Source organism: Heptranchias perlo, chromosome 4 (assembly GCF_035084215.1).
Source record: "Heptranchias perlo isolate sHepPer1 chromosome 4, sHepPer1.hap1, whole genome shotgun sequence".
Classification (NCBI taxonomy): Eukaryota; Metazoa; Chordata; class Chondrichthyes; order Hexanchiformes; family Hexanchidae; genus Heptranchias; species Heptranchias perlo.
In genome coordinates this window covers 28,341,308-28,366,915 of record NC_090328.1, presented here as the reverse complement: position 1 = coordinate 28,366,915, position 25,608 = coordinate 28,341,308, and the positions used below count along the sequence as shown (strand labels likewise).

General features: G+C 41.6%; 1 protein-coding gene across 3 annotated transcripts in view; it reads right to left on the bottom strand.

Annotated features, from left to right (window-relative positions):
- ap3b1a (adaptor related protein complex 3 subunit beta 1a) overlaps positions 1 to 25,608 on the bottom strand; it is a 240,440-nt gene that overhangs the window by 53,564 nt on the left and 161,268 nt on the right. The gene's annotated exons all lie outside the window — the stretch shown is intronic.

Genomic DNA, 25,608 nt, shown 5'->3' with positions numbered 1-25,608 from the left:
CCTTTGCTGTATCCAGTGCACTCAGCCGTTTCTTGATATCATGTGGAGTGAATCGAATTGGCTGAAGACTGGCTTCTGTGATGGTGTGGATATTGGGAGGAGGCAGAGATGGATCATCCACTTGACACTTCTGGCTGAAGATGGTTGCAAACACTTCAGCCTTGTCTTTTGCACTCACGTGCTGGGCTCTGCCATCATTGAGGATGGGGATGTTTGCAGAGCCTCCTCCTCCCATTAGTTGTTTAATTGTCCACCACCATTCACGACTGGATGTGGCAGGACTGCAGAGCTTTGATCTGATCCGTTGGTTGTGGAATCGCTTAGCTCTGTCGATAGCATGTTGCTTCCGCTGTTTAGCATGCATGTAGTCCTGAGTTGTAGCTTCACCAGGTTGGCACCTCATTTTTAGGTACGCCTGGTGCTGCTCCTGGCATGCTCTTCTACACTCCTCGTTGAACCAGGGTTGATCCCCTGGCTTGTTGGTAATGGTAGAGTGAGGACTATGCTGGGCCATGAGGTTACAGATTGTGCTGGAATACAATTCTGCTGCTGCTGATGGCCCACAGTGCCTCATGGATGCGCAGTTTTGAGCTGCCAGATCTGTTCTGAATCTATCCCATTTAGCACGGTGATAGTGCCACACAACACGTTTGATGGTGTCCTCAGTGCGAAGACGGGACTTTGTCTCCACAAGGACTGTGCGGTGGTCACTCCTACTAATACTGTCATGGACAGATGCATCTGCGACAGGTAGATTGGTGAGGACGAGGTCAAGTAGGTTTTTCCCTAGTGTTGGTTCACTTACCACCTGCCGGAGGCCCAGTCTGGCAGCTATGTCCTTCAGGACTCGGCCAGCTCGGTCAGTGGTGGTGCTACCGAGCCACTCTTGGTGATGGACATTGAAGTCCCCCACCCAGAGTACATTCTGTGCCCTTGCTACCCTCAGTGCTTCCTCCAAGTGATACTCAACATGGAGGTGGACTGATTCATCAGCTGAGGGAGGACAGTAGGTGGTAATCAACAGGAGGTTTCCTTGCCCATGTTTGACCTGATGCCATGAGATTTCATAGGGTCCAGAGTCAATGTTGAGGACTCAGAGGGCCACTCCCTCCTGACTGTACCGCCACCTCTGGTGGGTCTGTTTTGCCGGTGGGACAGGACATACCCAGGGATGGTGATGGAAGAGTCTGGGACGTTGGCTGAATGGTATGAATCTGTGTGTATGGCTATGTCAGGCTGTTGCTTGACTTGTCTGTGGGACAGCTCTCCCAATTTTGGCACAAGTCACAGATGTTCGTGAGGAGGACTTTGCAGGGTCGACTGGGCTTGGTTTGCTTTTGTCGTGTCTGGTGCCAAGTGGTCCGTCCGGTTTTATTCTTATTGCTTTTTTTAAAGTGAGATTTTACAACTGAGTGGCTTGCTAAGCCATTTCAGAGGGCAATTAATAATCAGCCACATTGCTGTGGGTCTGGAGTCACATATAAGCCAGACCGGGTAAGGACGGCAGGTTTCCTTCCCTAAAGGACATTAGTGAACCAGATGGGTTTTTACGACAATCCAGTAGTTTCATGGCCACCATTACTGGTACTAGTTTTTTTAATTCCAGGTTTTATTTAATTAATTGAATTTAAATTCCCCATCTGCAGTGGCGGGATTTGAACTCATGACTTTTTCGGATTATTAGTCCAGGCCTCTGGATTACTAGTCCAGTAACATAACCACTATGCTACCGTATTAGAGACCAAAAAGGTAACCTATGTGTGGAGGTGGAAGATGTTGGTATGGTTCTTAATGAATACTTTGTGTCCATCTTCACAAAAGAGGGGGACGATGCAGTCACTGTAGTTAAGGAGGAGTGTGAAAGATTGGATGGGATAAACAGAGTGAGAGAGGAAGTATTAAGGGGATTAGCATCTTTGAAAGTATATAAATCACCAGGCCCGGATGAAATGTATCCAGGCTGTTGAAAGAAGTAAGGGAGGAATTAGAGGAGGCTCTGACCATCATTTTCCAATCCTCCCTGGATACAGGTGTGGCGCTGGAGAAAGGAGAGAGAGGGAAACCGGGGAATTATAGACCAGTTAGCCTAACATCTGTTGTCAGGAAAATGCTGGAGTCTATAATTAAGGATAGGGTGACTGAACACCTCGAGAATTTTCAGTTAATCAGGGAGAGCCAACATGGATTTGTGAAAGGTAGGTCATGCCTGACAAACCTGATTGAATTTTTTGAAGAGGTGACTAAAGTAGTGGACAGGGGAAGGTCAATGGATGTTATTTATATGGACTTCCAGAAGGCATTTGATAAGGTCTCACATCAGAGACTGTTAGCTAAGACAAATGTGAGGTCATCCACTTTGGATCAAAAAAGGATAGAACAGGGTACTTTCTAAATGGTAAAAAGTTCAAAACAGTGGATGTCCAAAGGGACTTCGGAGTTCAGGTACATAGATCATTGAAATGTCATGTACAGGTGCAGAAAATAATCAAGAAGGCTAATGGAATGTTGGCCTTTATATCTAGAGGACTTGAGTACAAGGGGGCAGAAGTTATGCTGCAGCTATACAAAACCCTGGTTATACCGCACCTGGAGTACTGTGAGCAGCTCTGGGCACCGCACCTTCGGAAGGACATATTGGCCTTGGAGGGAGTGCAATGTAGGTTTACTAGAATTATACCTGGACTTCAAGGGTTAAGTTAAGAGGAGAGATTACACAAATTGGGGTTGTATTCTCTAGAGTTTCGAAGGTTAAGGGTTGAACTGATCGAAGTTTATTAGATATTATGGGGAACAGGTAGGGTGGATGGAGAGAATCTATTTCCGCCAGTTGGGGATTTTAGGAGTAGGGGGCACAGTCTAAAAATTAGAGCCAGACCTTTCAGGAGCGAGATTAGAAAACATTTCTACACACAAAGGGTGGTAGAAGTTTGAAACTCTCTTCTGCAAATGGCACTTGATACTAGCTCAATTGCTAAATTTAAATGAGATAGATAGCTTTTTGGCAACCAAAGGTATTAAGGGATATGGGCCAAAGGCAGGTATATGGAGTTAGATCACAGATCAGCCATGATCTTATCAAATGGCGCAGCGGGCACGAGGGGCTGAATGGCTTACTCATGTTCCTATGTCTGCTAACGTTGTACCATTGTTTAAAAAGGGAGAGGTGGATAGACCGAGTAATTACAGGCCAGTCAGTCTAACCTCGGTGGTGGGCAAAATTTGGAATCAATTCTGAGGGACAGGATAAACCATCACTTAGAAAGGCACGGAGTAATCAAGGATAGTCAGCATGGATTTTTTTTTATTCGTTCACGGGATGTGGGCGTCGCTGGCGAGGCCAGCATTTATTGCCCATCCCTATATGCCCTCGAGGATGTGTTAAGGGAAGGTCATGTCTGACTAACTTGATTGAATTTTTTTGAGGTAACGGAGGGTTGATGAGGGTAGCATGTTTATGTCGTCTACATGGATTTTAGCAAGACTTTTCACAAGATCTCACATGGCAGACAGGTCAAAAAAGTACAAGCCCATGGGATCTCAAGGGAAAGTGGCAAGTTGGATCCAAAATTTGCTCAGTGGCAGGAAGCAAAGGGTAATGGTTGATGGGTGTTTTTGTAACTGGAAGGCTGTTTCCAGTGGGGTTCTGCAGGGCTCAGTTCTCGGCCCCTTGCTTTTTGTGGCATATATTAATGATTTGGACTTAAATGTAGGGGGCATGATTAAGAAGTTTGCATGTGATACAAAAATTGGCCGTGTGATTGATAGTAAGGAGGAAAGCTTTAGACTGCAGGAAGATATTAATGGACTGGTCAGGTTCGCAGAAAAGTGGCAAGTGGAATTCAATCTGGATAAGTGTGAGGTAATGCGTTGGGGGAGGGCAAACAAGGCAAGGGAATACACAATAAATGGGAGGATACTGAGAGGTGTAGAGGAAGTGAGGGACCTTGGAGTGCATGTCCACAGATCCCTGAAGGTAGCAGGACAGGTAGATAAGGTGGTTAAGGCATACGGCATACTTTCCATTATTAGCCGAGGCATAGAATGTAAGAGCAGGGAGGTTATGCTGGAACTGTATAAAACACTAATTAGGCCACAGCTTGAGTACTGCATACAGTTCTGGTTACATTATAGGAAGGATGTAATTGCACTAGAGAGGGTACAGAGGAGATTTACGAGAATGTTGCCGGGGCTGGAGAATTTTAGCTACGAGGAAAGATTGGATAGGCTGGGGTTGATTCCTTTGGAACAAAGGAGGCTGAGGGGTAATTTAATTGAGATGTTCAAAATTATGAGGGGCCGAGATAGAGTGGATAGGAAGGACCTATTACCCTTAGCAGAGAGGTCAGTAACCAGGGAGCATAGATTTGAAGCGATTGGTAGGAGGATTCGAGGGGAGCTGAGGAAAAATGTTTTCACCCAGAGGGCGGTGGGGGTCTGGAACTCACTGCCTGAAAGGGTGGTAGAGGCAGAAACACTCATCACATTTAAAAAGTACTTGGATATGCACCTGAGGTGCCATAACCTATAAGGTTACGGACCAAGAGCTGGAAAGTGGGATTTGGCTGGGTGGCTCATTTTCGGCCGGCGCAGATACAATGGGCTGAGTGGCCTCCTTCTGTGGCATAAATTTTCTGTGAATAACTGAAAAAAACACCCACACCTAGTTTTGTACTAAGTGCTGGGTACTGTAAATGTTATCCATATATCCAATCAAAAAAGTGAAACAGGAAAATGGAAATTATAGACCAGTTAGTCTAACATCCTGAGTGGGGAAAATATTTGACAGCATAATATGGCACACCATCACCGTTCATTAAAGGAGCATGGAAACCATCATAGGGCAGAGTAGTCAGCATGCTTTAAAAAAAAAATGGATCCTGCCTCATTCACCTATTGGAATTTTTTGAGAAGGTCATTAAACTAATGGATGAGGATTATCCAGTGGATATAATTTGTCTTGATTCTAAGATATTTCATAGAAGTTCAATGCTTGATTTTGAAGTGTTAAAGCAGACAGTGGTAATAAATGGATTCAGATCTGGGGCAGGTGGAGGAAAACAGTGACAACTGGAATTCCACTGGGATCTGTGCACAGTCCTCTGATGTTCACCACATCCATTCTTTCTCCCCAAAAAGAATTAAGTAACACATCTCTGCAAATTCATCCCTTAACTGGAAGCAGCCAGCAACACAAACTGCAAATTCAATCCTACCACCAACACCATTCTGGAGTTAGCCTCTGCTGTTCCTTCTACATTCAAGGTAAAGGCTCTATTAATATCACAGTTTTTTTTCCAACTAGTAATCCAGCCAAGGACCGATCTCTCATCTTCAAACGTGGCAGACTGTTCAAAAGCAGCTCTGGAAAACAAACCTACAACCTTGCTTCTTTGAGAGCTCCTGCAGCTAAGCAGCTCAGTAATAATCATTATGAGGGCCATTAGTTTACAATGACTGAATAAGTTAAACTCCATTTCATTACACGGGATTTTTACCAGTGTTTTGGCATCATATTCCACATTCCCTTAGTTTTTCTGTGAAAACCATAGGCCAGTGGCCTCAGCAATCATATTTCTTTAACAGTAATAAATATAGCTTTTGATGAGAACTTGCACTTTGAGAGGTAGACACTCCAACAAAAAATTAAAGCATGTAGGAAATGGTTTCAATATCCTCATCCCATCTTTGCAGCAGTTTCAAGTATTAGATGGAGGACTATACCAGAATGATTAATATACAGTGGCTGTGTTTACATACAATTCCTAGCTGGAAACAGTCGTCATGACAACCCAAGTAGCCAAAATAAGTGACAAGGGCAAATGGGTTCGATGATTAAACAATGGCTGAAATACTCCTAGTAATTAAATAAAAAAGAACATTGAAGTGAGTAGTGCTATAAGTGGAATGATGCCAACACTAGGGACTAGTTCCATTAAAGTGCATCTAGGCTGCTGGAACAACATTTTGTACCAACAGGAACATGAAAATTGCAACACATCATAAACTAACAGGACACAATGGGGGGGGGGGGGGCGGGAGATAAAGAAATGAGTTTTTTTTTAATGCAGCGAGTCGTTATGATCTGAAATGCACTACCTGAAAGGGTGGTGGAAGCAGATTCAATAGTAACTTTCAAAAGGGAACTGGATATATATTTGTAATAGTAAAAAATTGCAGGACTATGGGGAAAGTGCAGGGGAGTGGGACTAATTGGATAGCTCTTCAAAGAACAGGTACAGGCACGATGGGTTGAATGGCCTCCTTTTGCGCAGTATGATTCTATGATCAACAAAGCTAAAAAGAGTAGCACAGTGTCAAAACCAGGGTAAATGATCTGCACGGCCTCAAATCCTGAAAAGTACAAGAGTCTACAAGTATAAATGTGTCAAACTGAATCCAGAAGATTGTCTTCCATATTTAACCAATCTTCCCAAAGTAAATCTTAAAGCTCAAACTGTAAAGCAGTCCCAATATTTTAATCAATATATTTGTGCTGCTTTAGTAGCTGTGTCATACACAGCAAGAAGTACATTGCCGTTTGAAAATGTAGGGTAATAAAAATGAAATACTGAAGGAATAATGGATGTAAAAGCTACTGTAATTTAGAACTCTGTTTACATGTGGTCAACTTATATATATATATTTTTTTAAAAGGTAATGCTATTTACTCTGACCTTGCAGATACAAGGTGGATATTCATCACTGCAGTTTGACTAACTCGTTTTGTCTGTCAATAAGTGATGTCTTAATCTTTGCTTTATCTTGTCCAGAATCACAGCTCAACAATGCTGTCATTTTTCAAGGTCTGAATTTAGCTTCAACTGCATATCATCACCAGTTGACAAAATGGACATCCAGCAAGACCTTATTTTACAAACTCTCTTCTCTCCCTGTAAATGTAACTATAATTCAGAACAAATTACCTAACCTTGACTTAGCAGTCGATCTTTGATTTTTCACCTTTTTTTTTTATGAACAAGTGATAAAGCATTTGGAAATGTTGATTGAGGGGGTCTATTATGCTTCAACTTAAAACTGAGGTGATTGATGCAAGAAATAGTCACCTTCCGAGTATGCTACAAGGCAGATATCCTTTTTGTCAAATGACCTGAAAATCCTGCTGACGTTCTAAAAGAACCCTCAAGGATACCAGGTATTTTGCAGGCGGCCATTAAGAGAGCGAACCACTTTCATTTGATATGTAAAATTTTTTGATGCAAAGAGTAGATATTCCTCTGATAATCTTTCCACAACATTAAATTTGAATTATGTAAAAACAAATCAAGCAATAATCAGTGATAAATGCCTTCCTTAGATACAGCTTTCACCCACTGCAGCAGGGTTCATTTTGGGTAGAATAGAAAAAGAAAACAATCACGACTTGTTCCTTCCCACAGTAAGCATCCGTTTTAGTTGTCTTTAAAGACTGTTTCTTCCAAGGGAAGGGATGGTGGTGAAAGCACTAATTCAATAGTCTTCAAACTTTTGCTGCAAAATAATGACACATCCCAGGGACCCCTGCAAAATAGTGACCCACCTCTCTCTCCTGATTTTCAAACGACGTCAAATACCCAATTACCACCCAGAAAACATTTGTGTTCAGTAATAGAAATCGCATGGCATAAGTCAACAAATACCGGAGTCTGAAGACAAACGGACAAAAAACTGTTGACTATGGGGATTCCCTGGGATCATCTCAGGGACCCAGTCTGAAAACATACACACTAATTTAATTGGTAAAAAAAACCTTGGTGTAAGACAATGTAGTCATGTTGGTCAGTTCTTCCTCTACCAGAGGTCATTAGGCCTTCCCTAAATCACTTTGCCTCCACCCCTGTCTCATTCCTTACCTCTTCAACCAAGCATTTGGTTAGCCCTGCCAGTATCATCATCTTGGTCTCAGCATCCATTTTTATCTGATTACACTTGTATGAAAGGCCTTGGAACATTTTCTTATGTTAAAGACTCTGTATAAATGCAAGTTTTTGTAATCTTTCAGTCTCCTAATCCTGTAAGAATATCAGTTAGGGACTACTGGGTCTCTGAATTTCTCCAACTTTCTCTCAAGAGTCAAGATTTTCTATTTCTCCCCAAGAGCTAAACCTCCATTGCAAGTACAGGAATACAAAATTTTGTCCCAAACACACTGGGGCAAGTGTAAACATTTTCACATCCTCTTAATAGCCATACCTAGAGGCAAGTGTTAGTAGAGGTGTCAATGAGGATAAAGAAAGAAAAAAGAACTTGCATTTATAAAGCACCTTTCACGTCAGGATGTCCCAAAGTGCTTTACAACCAATGAAGTACTTTTGAAGTCTAGCCACTGTTGTAATGTAGGAAACATGGCAGCAATTTGCATACAGCAAGGTCCCACAAAACAGCAATGAGATAATGACCAGATAATCTGTTTAGTGATATTGGTTGAGGGATAAATATTGGCCAGATCACTGGGGAAAACTCCCCTGCTCCTCTTCAAAATCGTGCCATAGGATCTTTTACGTCCACCTGAGGGGGCAGACGGGGCCTCGGTCTAATGTCTCATCCAAATGACAGCACCTCCAACAAAGCAGCACTTTCTCAGTATTGCACTGGACCTTGTGCTCAAGTCTCTGAAGTAGGACTTGAACCCACAACCTTCTGACTCAGAGATCAGAGTACTACCACTGAGCCACGCCTGACACCCTAAAGTAAAGCATTATTGCATCCTCAACTACACAATGTGTAGCTGTAAAGGATAATCTTCCTAAAAGTTGACATACTCCTTAAACATAGAAAAATAGCCCAATGTGACAATTTGCATTTGCCACACCAACATTCTGTGGCTTAAGTTTGGGATTTTCAATTTGTGCCACACTTGGGAAAGTTTTGTGCTATGGACTGAAGACCAACAGGAACTGCTCAGGACTGCACAACTCATTTCACTCTCGACAACCAGAGACTAAATTCATAACAAGGGGCAAACCAGGATTTTAGCAAGACCCTGCAACTATTTGAGCAAACACATGGACTTCGATGAAATACTGGAACAATATTTACATTTCCTGATGCAACTACTCGAATCCAAATGTTGTTCTTGCCTAATCTTCATGAGTGAATGGACTCAGCATATCTACAGTTGTTGAAATCTCTTCGGCAAAGAGCCTGCCCTGAATGTCTTTGTCTCAAGTTGAGAAACTTGACAGCTAGCAGCCCACTTGTCCTTTGTTCTCTTAAAGCATTGAAAATTTGAATTGGGTGATTTAAATAGCTGCAAAGGACAAGTGGACTGCTGGTGTTCAGTTCCAACAAGCCTGACCGAATCAAGGCCAAGGCAATCATCTCAGTGCCTGAAGTGGAGATGACAGGGACTGAGGATGCAGATAGCAGAATGTCATTGGTTTGAGACTGGGATAACAGTGTTGGTGAATGAAGATCTGAAGGGCACATCTAGCTTCAAATAGAAGGATTTGTTGGATGAAATTACATCCTGCTTTCATCGCATCAGTTTGGGTTGAAATTGAACATACGTGCCAGAGATGACAGCCTAACCCACTGCATCAACCAACCCCTCAGATAAAAAAAATGAACACAAACACTGCATAACAGATTACAATTATTGAATATTCTATGTATTGCACTTATGAAGGGGACCTGCATATACAACCAACTTTAGCTTGTCCTTTTTTTGTGATCCCAATGATTTGTTTATTTTCAAGTGGGAGGATAGGTGGAAAAACAAAATCACAAAAAGCTCAAAACAAACATTTATGTATCAGGTTCAACCAGTTCACAATATAGTAAATTTTGTGCTGTGAGCTAGCCAGCCAGTAGTGTTGGACGCAACGCCAGTCCTATAGCATTACAGTCTGATCTCTGACCTGCATTCCCACCTAGTGAGGCTGTGTGCTGGGATCTGAGCCTTACAAAAAATTATTCTAATGTATCCACATGGGAACTCACACATATATCTTAAATGTTTGCTTTGTGTGTTGGGAAGGCTAAACCTGCTTGTGTGGTTTTGCGCAGGAGGGAGTTGGAATGGATGGTTAATTGTAGCTGTGCAGTGCAGAGCAGAGCAATAGAAAAGTTGGCATTCTGGGCTGAGTGAGCCACCTATTACCTCAGAATTATGAGGCTTTGAGGTGGTTCTCTTCTTTACAAGTAGAATATAGCATTCAACAAAGGTCTTATGCCATGTCCTCTATTGCCATTATATTGGAGAGAAAATTTAGAATCATATCTATGCAGCTGACAGATTATCCAGTTAACTACCATTTTTATGAACTAGTTGAATGGCAGCATTTAAAAGTCATTTCAAATACTTTTTAGCTATAGAAAGCATTTCAATAAGACGGCATAATTTTTTCTAATATATTACTGTTGACATTTTGCAAGAAAGCAACAATTTTTATTTTACATCATCTATAATTCAGGCACAATCCTGTTTTTATTTGTGCATGATTTTTCCTCCTGAGCGATTTTAGTAAACAGCATTAAGCAATTGCTTGGCAAAAATTTAATTTTAAATGTTTATAGGAATCTGAAAAGGTATTTTGAACAATAATGAAATAATGGTTGTATGTGGAAAATAAATGCAAATAACAAAAATCCAATTACTGAGTTTGTGATTAAGTATGGGAACATTTCCAATGATCTGACAAACAATATTAATGAACACAGTGCACCATGCCCTTTGGTATAGTTAGCAATTCAAAACAATGGAGTGTAACTGGCATATGGAGCCCACATAAGATCAGCTCTGATGAGATCAGATCCCATACAAGATAAACATCCACTTATTGTTAGATAGAGTATCAAAATGGTTTAAAATCAAACTGTAAATCAGCTTTTTTGCAGACCGTCTTCAGTGATAACACCTCATGATCTTCATAACTACAAGTCAAATTGTTGATACTTCTCTGAAGGATGGAAACAAAAGTGCTGCCTGCTGCTTAGTCGAGGTCTTAAGATTTAACGTAGTCAGCCACACCCTGCTCTTAATTGCTTAGATATTCTCATGAGAACAAAACTGCTGCATGCAGTTGTAATAGATAGACTGCGCACACTTCAAAAAAAGATCGACAATATAATTTCTAAGGGAACTATTAATATGACACCAGTTCTTGATTTATCTTTTTCCAAATTTTTTTTTATTAGAACAAACGTTCCAATTTTATTAAACCTAGTTACTTCAACTCAATGTTACTTCAACTCTGTTACATTGAAACAGAACCAATCTTTCTCTTTTTGAAGATTTCTCCTGGTTTCCAATTATAACATAAGGGGCATAATTTTGACCTCAAGCCAGAGGCGGGGGAGGGAAAAGCGAGGAGGAGGAGATTGTCGGGTGCGAAACCCAGAAGGTAAGTTGGCGGGTCGCAATTGCAGGGTCAACAAATTTTACTTCCCGGCTTTGCAGCCAGCCAGATTGACAGGCTGGCTGGCAGGAAGGCCTGTAGTGGCAGGCCACAGCCAGGGATCTGAGGGAGGGAGGGGAGGAGGGGAACGTGCAGAGAGGACATTGGAGCACTGGGGAGGTGGAGATCGGGGTTGGGGGGTGTCTGATGCAGGGACGGAGATCGGATGACCGTTTGTGGGGGTCCTATCGGCCAGATGAGCTTGTTGGGCCTGGAAGAAGCACTCCTGCTCCTCCGGGCCCACAAGCAGTGCAATAAAGGCACTCACCTCATGGATACGGCCCTTCTAGCCTGCTTTCACCTGATGTGAATCTGAAGCGATGGGAAACGTGAACAGGTAAGGTTAAATTTATTTAAGTTTTCCAATACACAAAGAATTAAGCACCTCAAGTATTTCAATGAGATACACTGCCCCTTTTAAGTATCGGCCCACCGGCTTTAAGTGGGCGCGGGATATCTTGGGTGTCTGTTGTGCACATGCATACAAACGTGCCTGGGTTAAACCCAGAAGTGGGCAGGTTAAAATCACCCCCAATGCTCTTCATTTACACTCTTTCTCCCCCGTTTATACTTGTATATTTTTATTACACTCAGGGATAGGTGCTCCTCTCCTTGCTGGAGGCACTGAATTTCATTGAAACCTGAGTGAGTTCCAGCTGTGGAAATAGTGTGAATGTCAGATTTTGATATTTATTGTGAACTCTGCAATACTGGCCAAAAAATGAGACCACAATCCAGAAAATCAATAATTTAGTGCTGGTTCACATTAAAAATAATAAATGGACTGCCTGACCAAGAACCAGACTGGTGACAACCCTCCAATGCAGTAAAAATGGACTATCAAAATAATGCAATCCTAGTGCCAGATTGGCTAACAGGAGCCAATAAAAAAAGCTAATAATCTGGATGGTGGTAGGTAATGCTATCGAGGCTTATTTTGATACACTTTGCAAAGGCACTGAATATGGACTATTACCGATAATGTTACACAGAATTCTGTAACTGCAAAAAAAAGTGTAATTCAATTTTTGAGAAGAAATTAAGAAAATCTACTATCTGTCAGATTGCATTGCCAAAAAGTTTCAACTGAATCCAAGAGTATAGAACCTCTCTTAGTAAGTATCATAATAGGTAAGAAATGGGTCAATATGCTACTCTGTGCTGTGAAATACATACAGGCTGGTTATGGGTCCACACCCAACTCATCATTCCAAATGATGAGTTCTCAACCATGGAGTGCTGGAGAATAGAAACCAGGCAATTTCCAGCAGAGAGGCATAGAAAATCAAGATCAGGTTATGCTTACACACCTCCAAGGACTTGGTTATACAGTAACATTGGGAATAGGACACCTGCGTACAGAAAGCTCATGGTATCCAGGAGAAACATTACACACGCGTGCCACCAGGGGACCTCAGCTTTTATCCTGTCCAAATGGATGGAATGCAAGTTTATACTTTCCGTGGCTATTAAAACAAGTTCCCAACATAAATAGTTACATAATTTAATGAACATCGCAGGAATGGGTACTTGGGTACCACAAGACCATGCTATGACTCCACCAACAAGCCTACTGGCAGTTATGAGAAAAGGTATCAATCATGTATAGCCTTGAAATGTGTGTGTTAGAAACTCATCACAACAGATTTAATGGTTGACTCCATGGGATGAGCAGGGGCTTAACCCCTTCCCCAATCCAAGAGGTTAATTGTTTGCATTTGGAGAAATCAACAAAAACTAAGAGAAATTCCTCAGCAGGTGTGCATTTGGTAAGGCAGCTGTTGAGAAAATGGTAAAGAAAATGTTTCCTTGCTTCAGAGCTCTGATTTACCCTGCCTGACTGGGGTGGATCATCCTCATCAATATCTTTAGTCTTCTATGCCACCTTCTAATGCTCGGTGCACAGGGTTACTTCCAATGGGCTGGGTGAGATGAAATCCTTGATATATGATTCTTAGGAGCTGGATGGGATGATGCAGTTGGGCAATTTTCATATTCCTACCATCCCGTTTGCGCCCAAAAACGGCGCAGTAGCGGGACCAAAATCGCATGGGAAACTGAAGCGCTGACAATGCTTGTTGGCTGTCACTTCCAATTTTCAGGCAGGCCTCGATCCTAACTGCCAGAACTCCCAGTGGAAACAGGCAGGGGTTTCATGATGAAATGTAAATCAGGATCAGGTGATTTACTTAATGTCCCAATGTCATTTTAATCTCTGCATTGCTACCACCAGTTTCTTCCCCTGCCCATGGGGGGATCGAGGTTAGGAGGCAGTCATTTAGAGTGTACATTGAAAGGGATCCTTAGCTGCAGTCAAGGAAAGCTGACAACAGTTGTTGCACTCATTTTTACCGCAGTCAACATATTTTGAGCCTCAAAGGCTCTCAATATTTGATGATCTGGCTACTATAGATGCAGTAAACTTTTTCTCTGCCACGTGAACTATCCTTTTCACTCCTGACACTTGCACCTCTCTCCTTTAAGATGCTGTTGCAGGACCATCAAAACTGCCAACCCCGCTGCCTTTCCCATCCTAGATGAGCAAGATGCCTGTAAGGAGGGTATTTTGCACTGGCAGCTCACCTCATTCTTATCATGAAAATGGCTTTGGGCACTATGCTCACTCTATCGGGTGGGCACAGTCCACTGCCTGCCCGGTTAACTCTATGAACAAAGATCGACCCTACAGTTTACACTGAGCTCGGGGTGGGATGTCACGGAGCTGATAAAACTTTCATGTGCTACAGATTGAAGGAGCTTCGTGAAGACTTGTGGCCTGAGTAAATCCGACGATTCAGGTACTTCGTCCTTACAACACTCTGTCCCTGAGAAAGAGCTAGATGTACAATTTACCCCTGTAACTTAGTTACTGCACCAGTTGTGACCTCGGTTAACCTCAAAGGTCACTCAAGGGGAGAGAGCCAGTAAATAGAGAAAAACATTCCATTCAAAAAGGCTGAAGGGGATATGGGAACAGGGCGGGTAATCGTGACTGGACTATTTGCTTGCATGGAGGGTAAACATTGACATGGACTGGTTGGGCTGAATGGCCTGTGCCCATATTGTAACTTCTATGTATTTCTATGTTTTACTTGGATCCAATTAATAACTAGAAGTACTGAATACAGAACTTCAATTATATATAGTCAGAAATATGCTGCCGTCCCTGACTTCGATAGCTGCATCAATTGATAACATGAAGAATATAGCTGATAGTCAGCACTGTTATCGACTGAACAACTTACAGTTACATATCATTCATAGTAGGAAGATGTCCCACATTGGGATGCAACAGTTCAGGTGATGAGAGGAGCAAATTGATAATAAATGATGCAAATTCAAGCTTCTGACCACGAGTCTTCAAATAAGGGACCTATTAGTGGAATTTTGGAAATAAATAGCCAGATCAGTAGGTGACTTAAAGAAAAAGGTACTAAGTGAAATGAGTTAGATCAGTCAAAATGCAGTTATCAGGCAAAGAGATGAGCATAAAATTGCTAAAACTTCAGCACTAATTACGCAATTTCACTCAGATAACCCATAAAAACAGCTGGTGTGGAAAATGAAAATGTCATACAGAGTAGGTGGTGTTTGGTGGGGGGGGGGGTGGTGGTGTTGATGAGAGGATGTTCGTGTTAGGGTAAAAAGAACTATTAACAGCAGGCATGGAACAGTCGAGTATGAAAACGAGCATTGTTTAAGGTACAGGGATTTAATGACGAAGTGTGAATACTGAGGTGGGGGTGTTACAGCTTCCTATATAAATTATAATCTACATACATCTTATATATAATGTTTTCAGCAGCTTTGTACTTCGTCAAAAGTAACTGGAAGCATATGTTTAAAAGTCTCTGCCACCATCAGCATAACATTAGAGAAGCAAGAAAACAGACGCTGTGTATGCGTGTGTGTGCAACACACAGCACCATTTCCTCTGGGCATTTATTACCTGTTAAAAACCAATCTTTTGGTGAGTGGCAGTTCAGGGTTTTCGAGAGCAGGCTGCAATATTTCTTCGGGTCTGCTGAGTCATAATTAAAGCTGAACCAAGCGGAATTGGAGAGGGAAGGTCAGCAAGGTGGCGTATGAGAGATGAGGCTGGGCTGATGGGCACCAAATGAACAAATTATGATGGGCCCCACTCAATGTGATGAGGTCAAATGCTTGTTTCTACCCAGTGACAGTTCAATTTCCCTGAAATGTCTCTTGATTCACTATGACCTAATTATGAATGAAAAGTTATCAACTGCCCACACCAAGGGGGGCTTAAATACTATTTTCCTAGAGCTTCTAATGTCAAAATGTTATTAGAAACTGCATGTTGGCCAGGAGGTTTTCAAACACAATAAGTGGGTTAATCTAAAACACTAGTGATAGTCATGTAATAATTTTCTAAAAGGGTGAGTTGTATATCCAGAACCATTTCCGAGCAGACATTTTATTAACAAAAAGAAAACGTCACATATGATTGCAGAACATTTTAATTCCCGTAAAAAAAACAAAAGTTGTTTTCACTAACAAATTTCTCTCAAAAAATCTCCACCATTTACTTGCAAAACAGCAGCTTTTACTGTGGAGCCTACTGAAGGTTAAACATCTAAACTTTTTTTGCTTAATATAAAAGATTCCCCAATGTGCTACACAGTTTTAAGTGCAATTTCATTCCAGATAAGATCCAACCCTTGAGACTAATTTTTCTTATTTAATAATAAAAGAGTGTTAATCTTAAAAGACCTTTATTGCATTTAATTTATCACCTGCCATCAACATGCGGGATCACAATTAAAAAATGAAACTATCCCAATCCAAGGAAAAAATTACACCTGACCTAAAATAAGCACTTTTTTTTAAAAAAAGTTATAATGATTGAAAATATCCATTCTTGCTTTTTGTGCTCATTTTGGGTGGACTCATTATTTAACTATAGGTGCTTAACAAATAACACATTCAATTATTTTCTGTATAAGAAAGAGCACATTATAATTAATCACCCACAAAGTTGAATTAATCACCCAGAACCATGTGACAAAAGTATTCGAGAGATCTACAACCAGCTGGTTCAGTATCCTTTTTGAACTAATTCACTTTACATATCTAAGCATTCCTTTCCACCACCGCCTCCCTCCCCCCAGTGCAAGAATCTAAATGTTACTAATAAATTACAAGTTGAAACAGGAATACTGACCAATACTCAGGAATCGGGTACAAACAAATACTTAAATTTAAACATATAAAAACTTATTTTTCAAACTCTGGTTTTCAAATCCATACAAAGTGGTTTTGCATTCTCAAGACGGCATTTACAGGAGAACACACTGATGGCATCCTCAGATTCAAGGTGAGGACCAATGATAGTGTGCATTCTCATTGGCATTAACGTTTCTATCACTCTGTAGGGGCAATGTGGAGTCTGATAGAATGAACCACATAAATGACCACAGGGGGTCCAAACTGCTTGAAATCTTCCCAATTCTAAGCATAAACCATATATCACATGCTGTGATTGACATGTGTCCCATAAGTACCCAATCCAAGTTTGTGTTAGGGGGAGCACAAGTACGCCATTTGCTCGGTGATAGTTGTGCGAGTTTGCGCATCTCAGTCAGCTCTCACACTTCTGCGGATAGTGGAGTCTGGAGGGACAGCAATACTGGGCATGGTGATTATGGCACCTGGATCACTTCCCAAAATGGTTGGATTCGATGCAAGAACAGAAGGTACATTCAAGTCTGGCCACATCCTCTCCAGCATTCATCCAACAGGAAAGGGTAGAATCGATGAAGTTGATCTGGGTGTAACACATTCAGTGGAACCTCATGTGTTCTCCTGCAAGTAAGGGTTTGTACCCAGACTCTCTTCCATTCCTTCTCCGTTGTTGGTACCTAGATCTTGCTCCCAGAATCCCTTTAGACTTTCTGTGGGTTCGGTCAATGTGAAAGTGAGTGCAATGTACAGCGCAGAGATATGTTTACAGATATTAGGGGCTGAGAACGAGTAGCTCTACAGGGTGCTCAGTGAAGTTTGCAAAGTATCCTGGAGCAACCATGTTATTTAGAGATACCTAACCAACAAGTACAATATAGTCTGTGGAGTTATAGGTGTCCTCGGGGTATTCGCTACAATTTAATGACAGGAACTCTGCTATGCACCTGTCAAAATCATGGAACTGAGGCCAGGACCACAAGGGATTGCATTTCAATGACCAATCAGAACTGATGAAAGGTCATCGGCCTGCAACGTTAACCCTGTTTCCCTCTTCACAAATGCTGTCTGGCCTGATTTTACACATACCTAAAAATGAGGTGCTAACCTGATGAAACTACAATACAGGACTACATATATGCTAAACAACGGGAGTAGCATGCTATAGATAGAGCATAGCGATCCCACAATCAACGGATCAGATCAAAGCTCTGCAGCCCTGCCACATCCAGTCGTGAACGGTGGTGGACAATTAAACAACTAATGGGAGGAGGAGGCTCTGTGAACATCCCCATCCTCAACGATGGCAGAGCCCAGCATGTGAGTGCAGAAGACAAGGCTGCAGCGTTTGCAAACATCTTCAGCCAGAAATGCCAAGTAGATGATCCATCTCGACCTCCTCCCAAGATCCCCACAATCACAGAAGCCAGTCTTAAGCCAATTCAATTCACTCCACGTGATATCAAGAAATGGCTGAGTGCACTGGATACAGCAAAGGCTATGGGCCCCGATAACATCCCGGCTGTAGCGCTGAAGACTTGTGCTCCAGAACCAGTCGTGCCTCTAGCCAAGTTGTTTCAATACACCTCTTGATTCCCCAAATCCTTTCCACCATCGACAAGGCACAAGTCAGCAGTGTGATGGAATGCTCTCCACTTGCCTGAATGAGTGCAGCTCCAACAACACTCAAGAAGCTCAATACCATACAGGACAAAGCAGCCCAATTGATTGGTACCGCATCTACCACCCTAAACATTCACTCCCTTCACCACCGGCGCACCGTGGCTGCAGTGTGTACCATCCACAGGATGCAGTGCAGCAACTTGCCAAGGCTTCTTCAACAGCACCTCCCAAAACAGTGACCTCTACCACCTAGAAGGACAAGGGCAGGAGGCACATGGGAACAACACAACCTGTACGTTCCCCGCCAAGTCACACACCATCCCAACTTGGAAATATATCACGTTCCTTCATCGTCACTGGGTCAAAATCCTGGAACTCCCTACTAACAGCACTGTGGGAGAACCTTCACCACACGGACTGCAGCGGTTCAAGGTGGCGGCTCACTACCACCTTCTCAAGGGCAATTAGGGATGGGCAATAAATGCTGGCCTTGCCAGCGATGCCCACATCCCATGAACGAATAAAAAAAACACTGGCATCTACCCAACAAAGTGGAAAATTGCCCAGTATGTCCTGGCCACAAAAATCAGAACAAATCCAATCTGGCCAATTACCGCCCCATTAGTCCACTCTCAATCATCAGCAAAGTGATGGAAGGTCGTTGACAGTGCTATCAAGCGGCACTTACTCACCAATAACCTGCTCACCGATGCTCAGTTTGGGTTCCGCCAGGACCACTTGGCTCCCGACCTCATTACAGCCTTGGTCCAAACATGGACAAAAGAGTTGTATTCCAGAGGTGAGGTGAGAGTGACTGCCCTTGACATCAAGGCAGCATTTGACCGAGTGCGGCACCAAGGAGCCCTGGTTAAATTGCAGTCAATGGAAATCGGGTGAAAACTCTCCAGTGGCTGGAGTCATACCTAGCACAAAGGAAGATGGTAGTGGTTGTTGAAGGCCAATCATCTCAGCCCCAGGATATCACTACAGGAGTTCCTCTGGGCAGTGTCCGAGGCCCAAACATCTTTAGCTGCTCCATCAGTAATCTTCTCTCCATCATAAGGTCAGAAGTGGAGATGTTTGCTAATGATTGCAGAATGTTCAGTTCCATTCATAACCCCTCAGATAACGAAGCAGTCCGTGCCCACATACAGCAAAACCTGGATAACATCCAAGCTTGGGCTGATAAGTGGTAAGTAATATTCGCGCCAGACAAGTACCAGGCAATGACCATCTCCAACAAGAGTCGAACCACCTCCCCATAACATTCAAAGGCATTGCCATCGCCGAATCCCCCATCAACATCCTGGGGGTCACCATTGACCAGAAACTTAACTGGACCAGTCACATAAATACTGTGGTTACAAGAGCAGGTCAGAGGCTGGGTATTCTGCAGCGAGTGACTCACCTCCTGACTCCCCAAAGCCTTTCCACCATCCACAAGGCACAAATCAGAAGTGTGATGGAATACTCTCCACTTGCCTGGCTAAGTGCAAAAACACTCAAGAAGTTCGACACCATCAGCCTGCTTGATTGGCACCCTATCCACCACCGGCGCACCGCGGCTGCAGTGTACACCATCTACAAGATGCACTGCAGCAACTCACCAAAGCTTCGTCAACATCACCTCCCAAACCTACAACCTCTACCACCTAGGTCAAGGTCAGCAGGCGCATGGAAACAACACCACCTGCACGTTCCCCTCCAAGTCACACACCGTCCTGACTTGGAAATATAATGCCGTTCCTTCATCGTCACTAGGTCAAAATCCTGGAACTCCCTACCTAACAGCATTGTGGGAGTACCTTCACCACATGGACTGTAGTGGTTTAAGGCAGCAGCTCAAGTGCAATTAGGGATGGGCAATAAATGCTGGTGGCATCCACATCCCATGAATGAAAAAAAACCACACATTATATATATATGATCATTTTTGTGCCTTTTGACCTGAAAGATGGGAATTGGTCACTTAGAAATATGTGGTCAGCATGCAGCACCTACTTTGTGTTTGATCCCAGTGGCCTGCCCTCCATGGATTACTGAATTTGTCCTTACGGAGGTTACCAAAAGTATGGCCAAGTTCTATGGCCAAATTAAAAAGAGCAAACCAGCTCATTCAAAGGCAATCAGGGGACAACACTTGGGGGCTATTTAACATGGTCCCTCAGTGCAAATAGAACCAAAACCGCTGCCAGTGTTGCTCTTCCTGAATACAGAAAAGATATTCGAACAGGAAGAGTGGGAACTAATTCTCTTCATGCTTGAGAGAATGGCATTTGGCGGGGGATTCAGAAACTAGATTAGAATCCTCAGTTCATACTCCACTTCTATAGTATATTCTGATGGTTACACATTTTCGACATTTCCTTCCAACGTGAGCCCTGACAGGGATATCCATTCTTTCCCCACCTCCCCCACCACTACTTTTTGTCTTGACCATTTCTATTGCTTCCATTCAAGTTACAATGACATAATATCAAAAATGTATCTTTCATAAGACAAACAAAACTGCACTTTTGGATAAGCAAACTACAAGACAACAAAAGATTCTAGGTTACATTTGGTCAAAAAATTAAAAGAACTACTTTTGAGTAGTGGAGAGGGGGAAGGAAGGGTTGGGTATCTTTTCCTTGCACAGCAGTATCTGAAGTAAAAAGCAAATTCCATTTCAATAGTTCTGTTTGAATACCTAGTTCATCAAAACTTGATAATACTTCACTTTGGGAATGCGGGGGGCAGGGGGACCCTCCTAGGCCCTTGAAGCTTGCAGCATGAAGTACACTGGTCACATTTACATGGGAAGGTGATTTATTCGGTAGTGTTTCGTATTATCTAGATCCAGAGTTACATATACAGTACCAACAAAAAAAAAACCCTTGGGCACTGAAAACAGAATTTAGAACTGAAGTGTTAAATCATGCTCTGAACCGTTAGATCTCATTTTTTGAGACATTATTCAGCAGCCTTCAACATTTTCATTGCAATTTTACGGCAAAAGGCGGCAGTTCCTGGCAGATACAAGGCTTGTTTCAATTTCAACAGTTGTAATTGAAGGTTAATTCACTGTCTCAGGATTAACAAGAAAAAGAACTATTGATAGACAAGTAGTTGCCTTTTATATAGTGGGATTAAAACAATAAAATTACAACAGAAATTTTAGTTATCAACCTCCGGAAAGGTCCTGTAACTGATTAAATGCATTCCACAGATACTAAATGAAAAGGAAAGTTGAAGCTTCCGCGATAGCCGAGTGTAATTCTTGCCAAATTGTATCGATGTGCAGAAGCTGCCCTACATATTGCACCTATGTTTATTGATCCACTAATGAGTAACACTTATTTAATGCTACAATTTGACCTACTTTTTTCATAGCCTGCTAATGTCACAAAATAAGAGGACACACCAATACAGAATCATCTGGAAACCAACACAAATGGACAAAACTAACCCAATTACATGTGCCAAATATGTGCTGGTTTTGATCAGACACACCTCAGGGATAGGTTCAATGCCATGGTCCTTTTATGAGCATACCAGTATAGAATGGAGGTTGACTGGTGACCAAAATGTACTTCACCATTAAGTCTGGACATTCAAGTGACCTTTCAAACAGAATATTTTTTAAACTTTTTTTTTAAAAAAAAGAGTACATACATTCTCACAGTAGCTCATTCTAACCACCAAGGCATTGCATGAGCATCAATGGAAAGCAATTAATAGCTGTATGTTTTTCAAAGTTATAATCTCCCAATTATGAGCATTTTAAGATAATTCACAAAAGGTCTGAAGAGGATAAAAATATCATGGGGAGGAAGGAGTGGTTCCCAAGTCTAACCGTCTGTTGTCAACTTGTAAACTCACAGGTCAAAACACAAGGCCTATAATAGACATAAGAAACTAGCTCAGTAAACTCAGACAAAAGAAGATATAAATTCAAATGACAATTTGGCAGCAGTAGTTGAGGCATGTGTATTGTAAAACTACTTTGACGATAAGAAATTAGTTTTAAATAACCAAGCTCATGAGCAGAATATAAATATATAAACAGGAGTTTTTAATCTCTCCTATTCATGGATCTTCACAATAAAGGTTAATCAGCCAAGGAAACCAAGGCAGGAAAGATCTAAATCATTAACACTTCTTGCTCTAAGCTGGAGACACATCCAAGGCAGCAACTCAAACAATAACATCCAACAGAGAACCTGAACTCCGAGGGGGAAAAAAAACAATTGGGCAGAATGACACTAAACCAATCAGGTCCTCAGAAAACAGGGATAAAAATGGGAAAAACACACATGACAGAAACCACAACAAAAGGACAAAAGATTAGAGAATCTGGAACAAGTCAAAACAGTCAGAGTCAGATTCAGCTGACATCAAAAAAGAGATTAAATTTCAAGCCAAGATTTTGGTACAATGTAGGTGATCCTCATTTCAGGACACTCATCCCAATTTTTTTCAGTCAACAGTTCATGTTGCCTGGTTAAGTATCTTAACAATGGACCAGATGCCAAAAGTGTCAAGGAGGAAATACCGCACAATAAGGATCAGGAAAAGAAGCAGTTTTTCATACCACTCTCATCATTATTCAACACATTCTTCAATTGGGAGGGGGGTGGGAGGGAAGATGACAAAAGTTAGCAAAATAGAGATGGGGAGAGGGGGAAAAAAAGTTAACCTATCTGAAGAACTTCACAGACAACCATGATAGAGATAGTCAAGTCCAGTGTGCAGAAACCAGTCTCTCTTCCTTCCAGATGCTGACAGACCCTCCTCACATTGCAAGCACCCACTGCTGTGTAGTAGATATGGTCTGAAGTTACTAAAGTCAGTGTTAAGACCAGAGGGATTTAGTGCCCAGCAGAAAGATGAGATACTGTTTTCGATCAGTGCAGGAGGCCAAAGACGGAGAGGTCAGAGGATAGGAGGAGTTCAAGTGGTAGGTCACAGAGTCAAACTTCTTTTTTCTCAATTGTTACATGATTCTAAAAGGCTTTTCTCTTTCCTTTACCTCCTACTGTGTATGTGTGGTTTCTTATGAAGCTGTTATTCATGTAACATGAGTGAGGGTTTTCCCCACTGTCATGTCTCCATTGAACGGTGGGTCATTGACCATGGTAAAGGTCTAGCTGACTGTCCAAACGTCAGGCTCTGGCCCCAGAGTCAGAGGCCAGCATCAAAGCACATCAAACATCTCCCTCCGCCCCTGGGACAATAATCAATTTCCATTAGCAGTGCAAAAAAAAAAGCATTACCAAACAGCATGATTAGTTCAGAATTTTGATTGAATGGATTAAACTAGAAAAACATCCATTCCTTTTCTTAAAAAAAACTTCTCCAAAATTTTTTCTATAGCTTGTGTCTCAGTTGTGCATACATTTTTTTTTACTGAGTTGTAAATATGTACTCAGGATATCGTCATTCGAAAGGAGCAGGGTGAAAACTACAACTCACGGGTACAATTTCCTACAGCAGCCAACAAGGCCCAAATGAAATTTTCAACTCAAGCTCCAGGACCCAAACAGAAAAGCAGGCCTATATATCTTACAGCTCTTTCAAACATTAAAGGCCCAATTTTCCAGCTAAGTTTAGTGATTTTTTTTCCAGAATTGTGTAGTTTAAAAAAATATTATTTTCAGTTGCATACACTGAGCTAAGTGAAGGAGCAAAATGGCTTCCAAAAACGTGATCCAGCAAAGATTCAAGATTTTAGGGACAGAAGATGGGACAAAATTGATATAAAAACCACCAGTAAACTGGTTCCTTCAATAAAGTTATCACTGCCCACATTTACCTCCATTTCCTCTACCACAACAGAAAATATGCCATTTTAATAGAAGAAATATTTGACAGTAGGTAGGAGAGCAATTCAAGCCAAATAATTCTTTCTTATTTAAAAAAAAGTTTTAAAAAAGATATAGCATGTTAACTATAATACTCGTATAGCAATAAGGATTGTCCAAGATACAAGACTATGGTTACAAAAGATCTAGTTACAGCTTACTAAAGCCATTGAGAATCAAAGCATCTAACATAGAAGAACAAGCTTTTTTGCTGAAACTGTGGCCAGCAATTACAGTATTTGTCTTTGCTACTCTTTACAGCAGCTTTATAACTGCTTCCCGACTCAGAGATCATTGCTCCCACATCCAAGCCCAAAGCTTCCATTGAGATAGTTTTAGTGTATCCATCCAGGTGCAGTATGTTTGTTGACGTCAGTTTATAAAGAAACAACGAACTTGCATTTATTTAGCACTTTTCACTACCTCAAGATGTCCCAAAGCACTTTATCGCCAATGAAATACTTTTTGAAGTGTACTCACTGTGGCAGCCAATTTGCTCACAGCAAGGTCCCACAAACAACATAATAATGACCAAATAATCTGTTTTAGTGATGTTGGTTGAGGGATAAATATTGGCCAGGATACCAAGGAGAACTCCCCTGCTCTTCTTCAAAATAGTGCCATGGGATCTTTTACAAAGGGAGCCTCAGTTTAACGTCTCATCCAAACGGCGGCACCTCCGACGTGCAGCACTCCCTCAGTATTGCACTGCAGTGTCAGCCTAGATTTTGTGCTCAAGTCTCTGGAGTGGGACTTGAACCCACAACCTTCTGACTGAGAGGCGAGAGTACTACCAACTAAGCCATGACTGAAAATGTACAGAAACAAATTATAGAGGTCCTCAGAAAAAGCTTAGGATCACCAAACTGACTGAAAACAAATGAACAAATCACTGTGTTTTAAGAAATGCAATACTAAACGGTCATAAAATCTAACTGCACTTTAATCCCATTTATCATTATTCACCGATTCTAACCATCACATTTTCTCAATCACGAGTTTAAAAACTCTTCCACTTGCTACTAGTTGAGAATTTGAAAATATCTAGGAACATTATTTGATAATTTATTCTTAGATACATTAAAGGCACTGAAATCTCTTATAATCTACAAATTTAAATTTAAGATTTATTATCCACAGCCCACAAATTCAACAACATATGGTCTTGAAGTCACTGTCAAGCCAATCTGTAGATCTTAAAGTACAGTTCTTTCCAATTATTCAAACAGACTTGTCCAAGTCACAGGTTTTCCTTTTTACTATATGTTGCTCACAAAACATTCGTATTAGTCATTAAACTCAAGATTTCAGTAGAAGTTCTACACAATAAGGGGACAAGCCTTTTTTTTAAAAAAAGCAAGTTCACATATTCTATATATATATATATATATATATATATAGATATAGAGAGAGAGAGAGAGAGAGAGAGAGAGAGAGAGAGAGAGAGAGAGAGTACTAGGAAATAAGGAATACTCTGACTTTGAACATCTCACAATTTTGTAAAATTGCTTTCAGGAATGTTAATTTTGCAACTATATGAAGTT